General features: G+C 35.1%; 1 protein-coding gene across 2 annotated transcripts in view; it reads right to left on the reverse strand.

The window, feature by feature from the left end:
- Positions 1-10,693, reverse strand: part of CNGA1 (cyclic nucleotide gated channel subunit alpha 1) — a 62,647-nt gene extending 51,954 nt beyond the window's left edge. The window contains exon 1 of one of the 2 annotated variants that reach the window (XM_074273662.1): positions 10,519-10,693. The gene's annotated coding sequence lies outside the window, so the exon portion shown is untranslated. Of the gene's footprint in view, positions 1-9,310; positions 9,518-10,518 lie in introns of those variants that run through there. The other variant, XM_074273663.1, reaches the window with a different exon arrangement.
- Between the last annotated feature and the right edge of the window lie 10 nt (positions 10,694-10,703).

The following is a 10,703-nucleotide window of genomic DNA, read 5'->3' on the forward strand; positions in this document are numbered from 1 at the left end:
TAAGCTCATAACACTTAAAAGAGGAATCATTGAACCATTTTTTTTTCTCTAAAAATGGTGGCAAGTCAGGAGGACCTGAGTTCAAATCTGGTCTCAGACACTTAACACTTCCTGGCTGTGTGACCCTGGGCAAGTCACTTAACCCCATTTGCCTCAGCAAAAAATAATAATAATAATAAATAAAATAATGATGGCTAGAGTGTCACCCTTACAAGTAAGGAAGATTTGGTTCCAGTTATTACCTCTGACATGGACTTGTGCCCAATCCAGGTAACTTAGGAAAGTCTACAATTATAAGACATGGAAAAATTACCCTTCTATACTGATGAAGGAAGTTTCTACATGAATTCAATTGAATAAGCATTTTAGCATTTACTTACTATGTGTTAGGATTGCTTCTAGATCCCGGGACTACAAAAAACATAATTAAATTATAGATGCAAACACTTTTTCCTCTCAAAAAAAAAATGTTCCTATAAAGCTCTTTCCTGAGACAAAGGCATATAATAAGGAAAAGGATTTGAATACCATTTTTAGAGAAAAAAATATGGCTTAATGATTCACTTTTTAAGTGTTATGAGCTTGCATCTGATTAAAAAGCAGTTCCAAAAGTAGTTCCCTACATGGTATTTTTAAATTATGAGAATCCTTCTTCAATGAGCCTTAAATAAAGAAATAAATTATAAGGTGAATAATTTCCAGACACATGCCATGGGATTTGCTATGTGAGAAGCAATTGACATGATGTCTTTCCATGGAAGAATGGACTGAATCGTCAACAAATCTCATAAATGCTTACTCTTTCAAATGGGAAAAACCATAAAGGCCAGGTCTGTCAACACAATGACTTGCTACGTATTCTTTTCTTTTTTTATTCTTTTTGGTTTTGGGGGTTCATATGTATCTGCTCTCCAAGTCACTAGATGCTAATGACAGTGGTATATTGCTCCATTTAAGGCAGTTTTTAATTATTCATGAGACAGAGGCTGCAGGTCTTTAAGTTTTGCTTTAAGGAATTATTGTATCATTTGACACAATATACAATAGCAGAATTTGAAGTCAGATCTTTGACTTCCTCGGTCACTTAATTGACTACACAATCTTCAACAAATGAATCAATCTTTCTAAACTTGTTAGCCCACCTATAGAACAGGGATAATAAATACCTGCCCTCCTATATATATGTTTGGGGGCATCAAATGGGATAAGTGGGAAATATCTTATAAACTAAAATGCTATGTAAATGTGAAGTCATACTCTTAAGCATTTAGCTGTATTCTAAAGCTTTCAAGAAAATGTGTCTAGCTGTCTGAATTTTTAATATTCTTTGAAAAGAAGTACCACTGATTCTTGTCAAGTATACCAAATGCTTTCACTATGTACCTTTGCACATAGTAAATGTTTAATAAAGGTAATTAATAAAGTGCTTAAGGCTTATATTGTGCTATGTGTGTATTGTCTAATATGATTCTCACAACAAACTTGATAATAACTTTGTAATATAGAGATATTGTCTGGTCTAGAATATATTTGGCAAAAGCTTAACTGTTCCTCCCAGCTAGGACTGTGCAACTGTGCAACCACATTACCATCCAAGTCATCTATTTTTATCTTTATCATTTAACATCCATGGTATTCTCCATAGCAATTGTCCCAAAGAGCTTTACACACGTGCTCACACATGCATGCACACATATTTACAGAAGATAAATTAGCCTCCCATTTTGCTGAGATTGAAGACATTTGACATTAATACTTTTTAGCTCCCTCTATTTACATAATTTCTTAGCATCATCACTAACTTTGTTCATTTTCTTTCTAGTTACATAAAGAAAAATATAGCTAGATCCAGATTGATTCAAATTCGGGAAAAAAAAAAAGTGAAAATAATGAGTTCCCTAAAATGATTGCATTATTCAAATTCACATTACATATTTCCATTAGGTGGAACCAATGACCATAGTTTACATAATTATAACTTTGAGCAGTGAGAATTCAAACACGCTCATGTGACCACTTCAGGGAATTCTTTGTCTGCATTAATCAGGACCTACTTGTATCCCTACTCTTCACCAAAACTGATTTCTCTACTTTACCCTTGATGCTATGCCCTCCTGCTTTTTCTAAGCAATGGTTCCTATTGTCATCCTTCCTTTATAATATATCATTCATAGAGATCATAAATAGATTAGAGGAACAGAGGATAGTCTCCTCTCAGACCTGTGGAGGAGGAAGGAATTTATGACCAAAGGAGAACTAGAGACATTATTGATTTTGATTACATCAAATTTAAAAGTTTCTGTACAAACAATACTAATGCAAACAAGATTAGAAGGGAAGTAACAAATTGGGAAAATATTTTTACAGTTAAAGGTTCTGATAAAGGCCTCATTTCCAAAATATATAGAGAACTGACCCTAATTAATAAGAAATAAAACCATTCTCCAATTGATAAATGGTCAAAGGATATGAACAGACAATTTTCAGATGATGAAATTGAAACTATATCCACTCATATGAAAGAGTGTTCCAAATCACTACTGATCAGAGAAATGCAAATTAAGACAACTCTGAGATACCACTACACACCTGTCAGATTGGCTAAGATGACAGGAACAAATAATGATGAATGTTGGAGGGGATGTGGGAAAACTGGGACACTGATGCATTGCTGGTGGAGTTGTGAAAGAATCCAGCCATTCTGGAGAGCAATTTGGAACTATGCCCAAAAAGTTATCAAACTTTGATCCAGCAGTTCTACTACTGGGCTTATATCCCAAAGAAATACAAAAAATGAGAAAGGGACTTGTATGTGCCAAAGTGTTTGTGGCAGCCCTTTTTTGTAGTGGCTAGAAACTGGAAAATGAATGGATGTCCATCAATTGGAGAATGGTTGGGTAAATTATGGTATATGAATGTTATGGAATATTATTGCTTTGTAAGAAATGACCAGCAGGAGGAATACAGAGAGGCTTGGAGAGACTTACATCAACTGATGCTGTGAAATGAGCAGAACCAGAAGATCGCTGTACACTTCAACAACAATACTGTATGAGGATGTATTCTGATGGAAGTGGATATCTTCAACATAAAGAAGATCCAGCTCACTTCCAATTGATCAATGATGGACAGAAACAACTACACCCAGAGAAGGAACACTGGGAAGTGAATGTAAACTGTTACACTACTGTCTTTCTACCCAGGTTACTTATACCTTCGGAATCTAATACTTAACGTGCAACAAGAAAATGGTATTTACACACATATATTGTATCTAGGTTATACTGTAACTCATTTAATATGTATGGGATTGCCTGTCATCTAGGAGAGGGAATAGAGGGAGGGAGGGGAAAATTTGGGAAAATGAATACAAGGGATAATGTTATAAAAAAAATTACTCATGCATATCTATTGTCAAAGAATTTTTATAATTATAAAATTTATTTAAATATATATGTATATATATATATATATATACATATATATATTTAATATCATTTATTTCTCCCCCACTGGAGCTTTCACATTTTTTTCTACAAACATGTTTAGATTCACCTAATCCTTTTTTTAAAAAGCAGCTCACAAAATAAACAGATGTTAGCCTTTTCAATGATCAATTCCAACTCTAGATGCTGTTCATCTCATAGTTGGCAAATTGAATCAACCTGTGGATTATACAACCATTCTGTTATAATGAGTCATGCATATGCCAAATTCTCTCTGTGATGATGTTGATAGCAGAACCACACCTGCCCATCCTTATGGGAGTATCATCCATGTCCTTCTGAAAGTTTATCATTGGAAGGCCTGCCAAACATGCTGAAGATTCTCATGGTTTGTTGTTTGTTTGTTTGGTTTTTTCCGACAGTTTTAGGCTACCAGCTGAGTATGTTGGTCATCCACTTAACATTTCTTTCTTCACTCTTACCACATGAGCAGTCCATCTTCTTTTTGTCATATAAGTCCTTGATGACATCCTTTATTCCTACATGTCTTCAGATATTGTCTTTGGTACGTACCTGCTTATTCCCATCAGACATTTCTCTATTGCTCTCTGTATAATGGCATTCCAGAACTCACCATCAAATAGCAATAATGGGAAAATGTTCATATATTAAAAATTGATTTTGCTATTTGTGGGAAGCTTGTGGACAATATAAATATTTTGCAGTTTCCCAAAAGTAACCCAGCCAGTATTTGTCTCCTTTAAACCCTGGGTACACTTCACTGCCCATCTCTACTGTCTATCTCAGAACTTCATACAGTTAAGACTATAAGGTATCCACTCAGGTGCATATTGAGATCCGAGCAATAGGCTTTCTTCATCCATTTGGTTTTTCCTATGTGAATGGACAGGCCAAATTCCTTTAAGTAATTACAGATTTCTTTCAGAAGAGTTGGCAATGCCTTTAAATTTGATATCTCTTACAAACAGGAGTTGCTGAAGAGCCTTGCCTTCCTTCTGAGCTCTATGCTGTATCTCCTTCATCACAGAGGTGAATATTTTTGATAAATATACATCTTCTTGTTTTATGCCTCACTGGATGTTTATTCTTAGAGGGTGGAGAGGATTATTTCTGCTGTTAAATCTTCCTAGGAATTCTGAATGATTTTGATACATGATCAGAGAGATATTTTGTTGTCAGCAACAGCAAAAAGCCTGAAAGAGATATTTTGTTTTCCTGAGTACTTTTTAATAATCAACAAACAATAAGCACAATGGAATCCTCAAAGTTTTCCACACTTAAAAAAAAAAATCTTCCCCTCCTTTGGATATCTTGTTTATCTGTCCCTCCATGCCTTGATAATTGTACTTTTATATACACTTAATCCAATTGTGTTTTTCCCATCATTATTCTCCTTAGAGCTATTTCTACTTCTTCTGTAAGCACCTCAGGGTTGTGATGTTAGGTTCCATAAGGGATGGTTCCAGTATCCTTAATGAAAAAAAGTTCATTGAAATGTTTTTTGCAAATCTTTTTCCATTTTTTCTTCTATTTGTAATGCTCTTTTATTTTCATCCCCAAAAGCTGTAGGTATAACTTTGCTTGGTTAAATATCTTTTCAAGCTTTATTTAAACTTATTTTACCCTTAACTATTCCATTTTATGAAATGATATGATCATAACTGTACCATCTTTCTTAAGATTTTACTTGTAACTTTATATTGTAATCTAGTGAAGCCTTTGGCAGCCATCTTTCTCCTTTTGGACAAGTTAAATGCTTGCTAATGAAAGTACTTTATGGGATCTTTTATTCTCTTGTCAAGGAAATTAGTTTGCATTTAAATTCTGTTTGAATTTAAAATTGGCGTCAGTAATTTTTTTTTTTTTGTCCATTCCCCATTTTAAATTTTACACCACTTTTTTTTTTTTCTCTTTACTATCATTTCTTATAACTTGTAAACTTGCCTCTGAAAAGCCAATGATCTGACTACACCAAGGGGTAATTGCCACATTAATAAAAATCTTTTGACTAGCTGTAGCCAATTTCATTCTTTGCTACATTTTTTAATGCTCACTTTCTCTAGTAGCCACAAATTCTTTTTCAAAGGAAACATTCATGATATAAAAGAGTAACCTTTCTGTATCTAAAGTCTTTGTCTTATTCATTTCTTTCTCAGCACCATATCCCCTTCCCATAGGTCTCCCTATCCTTACCTTTATTTTTCATTGAAGTTATCAGTTATCAGAGTGTATTTTGATTTGGTTTGAATGATCTTATCAAGTTGTTCATAAAACTTTTTTTACGATTTCATCCTTATGTTGTGCCCCAGTTCCCTTTTATTGTCCTGACCCGGTACCCCATTGTCCTATTCCATTATTCTGCCCCATTATTCTTATACCTTGGGTAAATATGATAAAAACTCACCTTCCCAGTTCATTTTATTGGTTCTCTAAGGCAGGTATGTGAGTTGTCTATTAAATGTTCTTCTTCCTTTTGTATTCCTTTACAGGATTGAAAAATCCAACTCCTCTAGCAATTACAGATACTTGGTGGGCAGTGTTTGAGGATGTCCTTTTTTGAGTACTTACTATTAGAATGGTACATCAAATTAAAGTTTATCGATGGTCTAAAAACTGTATGATTCTTAGCAATCTTTGACCCTCATGGATCCCTTCAGAAGTAGAAAGATGCTGAAAACCAATTTTGAAAGACTTTCTTTGTTGAATCTTCATTGTCTGCATTTGATTGTTATATATACACATATACATAGTCAATACACTTATATTGTCAGGATAGTTGAAAGCACATGGCCAAGTAAAATAATTCTTTCATGTTCTCAGAATGTAAATCTGAAAAAAGCTACATGTCTGCATAATACTTGGTAACTGTTAAATGATAAGTAGTCACTAGGTTATAGAATGCTAATTCAAAATATTGGTTGATAAATTATTATACTATATTCTTTTGAGAAAACTTCAGTTTATGCTTTCATAGAAAATGTATACAATAGCATATTTTCCTTTGAAGGAACATTAATTAGATTCTTAAATTTTCATTTGACCCAATAATATGTGGTTTTCTTTTCCCAGTGTTATATGCTGATAATATCTGGGTTTTTTTGCCCAGTATTATATGGGGATAAGTAACCTTGACTGACAGAAAAAAAATATAGCAATACTGGATTATCTGTTTAGTAGGCCAGTTTTAATCTGTGTCTATGTCTTGCTTTGTCAGCACCCTGTAATCTTCCACAATCCTATTAAAACTACTTATAAATTCTTATTAGCATGACATTGACTATATTGTACCTGCAACTTAATGACTATATTTAGTTGAGGGAGTAAGGTTCCTTTGAGTACCAAATCATTAAATATTTGAAATTTCTTTTTCTAAATCTCTGAGATCTTTGGCTAAACCAGTCATCTTCCTTTTCTTTTTCTTTAATGTGTTGTTTTTGTTTTTTTTAATTTCAGGATTCAGCCCACAGGAAGCAGAGGCTACAAGGCTGTTAAGATGCTTGTAAAAATGAAAAGTATACTCAGACAGCAGGTAATGGGATGCTCCTTCCAAGAGTCTCTTAATGTAAATCCATGATAGATGCAACAAAAAGCAATTTTTTTTTTACTTAATTACTTTTTGCTTAATTAGGAAATTAAATGGATGTGGGGGAGGGAGTACAGAATCTGAATACATCATATTGTCCTTATTTAATATCATTTGTTTATATTTTGAAAGTACGATTTCATCTTTAGTTTGTGACTTTTTTCTCAAGATAAGAAGTTTTAAAAGCTATAGTACACTTATTTCTATTGGTAAACTAGCATCAAACCATAGAAATTCTTTTTTTTAATAATATTTTATTTCTTCCCATTTATATATAAAGACAATTTTAAACATTCATTTTAAATTGGGGCGGGGTGTTCCGAATTTTCTCTCTCCTTCCCTCATTTCCCTCCTCCCTGGGACGGTAAGCAATTTGACATGTGTTATACACATTCAATCACACAAAACATATTACCATATCAAATTCTAGAAATTCTAAGCATGATTGGAAAAAATGAGACAGATTCTCTCTAGTTCCCAAATCAGATCGCAATCATAAGACAATGAATTCACTTTTAGATCTCCAGATTGAAATAAAGCCTTATCTTGCATTCAGGATTCTTATCTCTAAGTCTTTGCATGGAGGAAAGATCCTGGGACTCTGAGGTTGACTGTGAAGTATGTGTATGCACATGTGTTTGCACGAGCACATATATACAAATATATCACACACATACATGTGTGTTACACATAATCTTGTGTATACAGACTATATATGTATGTGTGTGCACATACATATATGTACAATATATGTGCACAATATGTGCATGTGTATCTATACACAAGGCAACATAAAAATATGTGTGTATATATGTATGCATATACACATGCATATGTGTATTATATAGTGTCCATATATGTGCAGTGTTTTATATGTGTGTGTACGTGTGTACATTCATGTATTGTATTGGGTCTACCTATGTGTAGTTTTATATACATGCACAGGTGCACATATGCATTTAAATATTGATTTTTAAAAAAAAAATCATAGTCATTTCCCAACATATCCCTTACAATGCACACTGGAAAAGTAAGCAAAATCTCTAGGCAAAGCAACCATATATAATAATGTAAATGAGAAATGCCAAACACAATGTCTTCAGACCTCAAGTGGTCAACAACATGGTGCCAAATGCTGCAGAAATCAGATTTAAATGTACTTAGGAAATATTTAACAAAAGAAAGAAAATTGCAATAAAGCAAAGATAATATGAACATGTAGTAAATATTCAATCTAAGTCAATATGGGAGCCCGAAAGGATCTTTTGTAAAGTTTAGTGGGCCCTTCCTTTCCGTCTGAGTTTGACATCACTCATTTAAACAGCATTCAGCAGCTTCATTTCTCAATTCTAAGCAAGGAGGAGGAATATTTCATCCTTTGTTCTTTTCAACCCTGATTTTTCATTGAAATTAACATGAGCCAAGCTGCATTTTAATGTTTTCATTTATATTATTATAGCCATGGTGCATTTTTTTCTCTTGGTTTTGCTTCTTTCTGCATAATTCATATGCTGTCCCATGTTTCCCAAAATTCTTCATACTTGTCATTTCTTCTGTTACATTCATGTATTGCAATTTATTCAGTCACCCAACATAGAGGGGCACACAGTTTGTTTTCATTTTTTCTACCACAAATAGTGATCTGTAACAATTTTGGCACAAATAGAACTTTTCTTTCTGTCACTGACTTTCTTGGAGAATTTTGTCAGAAGTGGGTCAAAGAGTGCCTCAATAATTCATTTACTCATTTTCTTACAAAGGAGGAAGTGTTTTTTGGGTTAAGAGTTAGTGCTAAAATCATACTTTTATATTCCCAAATATTTACTATTTATTTTCAAAAAGTCCAAAATAAGAACAAATACTAAAAAAGAAGTAGCTCAATCTTAAAAACTGATTTTAACTACTGGCACAAAACATTTTTCAAACTATTTTCCAGTTTACTTTCTACATTTTTTTCTGCCTTGCTTATCTCTTCTACTTGTGAAAAATTGACTATAAACCTGAATGCAGGACAAATATGTGTTTTAGAGATTTAATTTGACATTGCTTTTAACTCTTCTCCCATTAGCCTGAGAACAAGAAAAGCAAGATTTATGAAGCTATTACCTAATGAATTTAATAGCACTCCCTATGCAAAGTAAAAAGAGTTGCAAGATAAGTTCATTTAATTTAATTCTTAAGTGCCAAACCTAGATCCTTCACAACCATGCTAGTTCTCTTATTTAAAAAAAAAAAAATACAATTAATGAAAATACCCTACCTGGTAAAGTCGTTATTTTATCAACTATCCATTTCACATGTACTGTGGTTATGAATTTAGGATGTTTTCAACTTTAGATGAAGAATTGTTTATTTTGAAGAATTTTAAGTCATAAAAAGTAGGGAGATCGTGGGAAAAGCGCTAAACTTGGAATCAGTGGGATGTGGGTTCAAATATCAGACTGCTCCCTTACTCATGTGTTGGCCGTGTCATATTTCATTTGTTAAATAATGATAGGAAAGAAGGAAGGGAGGGAGGGAGGAAAGAAGGAAGGGAGGGAGGGAGAAAAGGGAGTGAAAGAGGGAGAGAGGAAAAGAAGGAAAAAAAGGAAGGAAGGAAGGGAGAGAGGGAGGAAGAAAGGGAACTGGGAGAAAGGAAGGGGGAGGGAGAAATGGAGGGAGGGAGGGAGGGAAAAGGGGAGGTAGGAAGGAAGGAAGGAAGGAAAGAAGGAAGGAAGGAAGGAAGGAAGGAAGGAAGGAAGGAAGGAAGGAAGGAAGGAAGGAAGGAAGGAAGGAAGGAAGGAAGGAAGGAAGGAAGGAAGGAAGGAAGGAAGGAAGGAAGGAAGGAAGGAAGGAAGGAAGGAAGGAAGGAAGGAAGGGAACTGGGAGAAAGGAAGGGGGAGGGAGAAATGGAGGGAGGGAGGGAGGGAAAAGGGGAGGTAAGAAGGAAGGAAGGAAGGAAAGAAGGAAGGAAGGAAGGAAAGAAAGAAGGGAGGGAGGGAGGAAGGAAGCAAGCAAGCAAGGAAGGAAGGGAGGGAGGGAGGAAGAGAGAAAAAAGGGGGGAAGGGAGAGGAACGGAAAAAGGGGGGAGGTAGAGAGGGAGAAAAAGAGAGAGAAAAAGGGGGGAAGTAAGTCAGGTATTAGGGAATTTTAGTATGAAAACTGGTATTTTCCCCTCTTAAAATTGTCTAATCAACATATGCAGAGGAAAAACAAAGATGATTGCAAACTAAGCTCATTTAACTCCGTGCTTTGTACGGTCACTTCCTAGTGTAGATGCTAAGAGATTACAACTGACTCGATAATTAAATCGTTCGCCAACCCTTTGGGCTGCGGGTAAACCCAAAACAAAACGAACGGGTATTCGGTCTAAAACCAGCAGCAGCCCCTAATCTTCAGAGTAAAGGAGTGTGGGGGCTCCAAATAGCAAAGCCAATAAATAATGGCCGATGTGAAACGTTTCAAAACTAAAAAACAGAAACAAGCTACCTTCCCACAGCCAAGCCCTCTGGGCTCCGGGCGGAGCAAAAGGCGTGCGAACGCTCCGCAGCTTCCCGGGGCTTCCCCCACGATAGCCTCTCCCGTTTGGAAAAGTGGTCCAGGCAGGAGGCCGCAGCCCTCTCCCCGAAGCCTTAAGCCACTGACCTAGGATCCTCGCCCCCGCCCCCCCACTC

Source organism: Sminthopsis crassicaudata, chromosome 6 (assembly GCF_048593235.1).
Source record: "Sminthopsis crassicaudata isolate SCR6 chromosome 6, ASM4859323v1, whole genome shotgun sequence".
NCBI classification, from domain to species: Eukaryota; Metazoa; Chordata; class Mammalia; order Dasyuromorphia; family Dasyuridae; genus Sminthopsis; species Sminthopsis crassicaudata.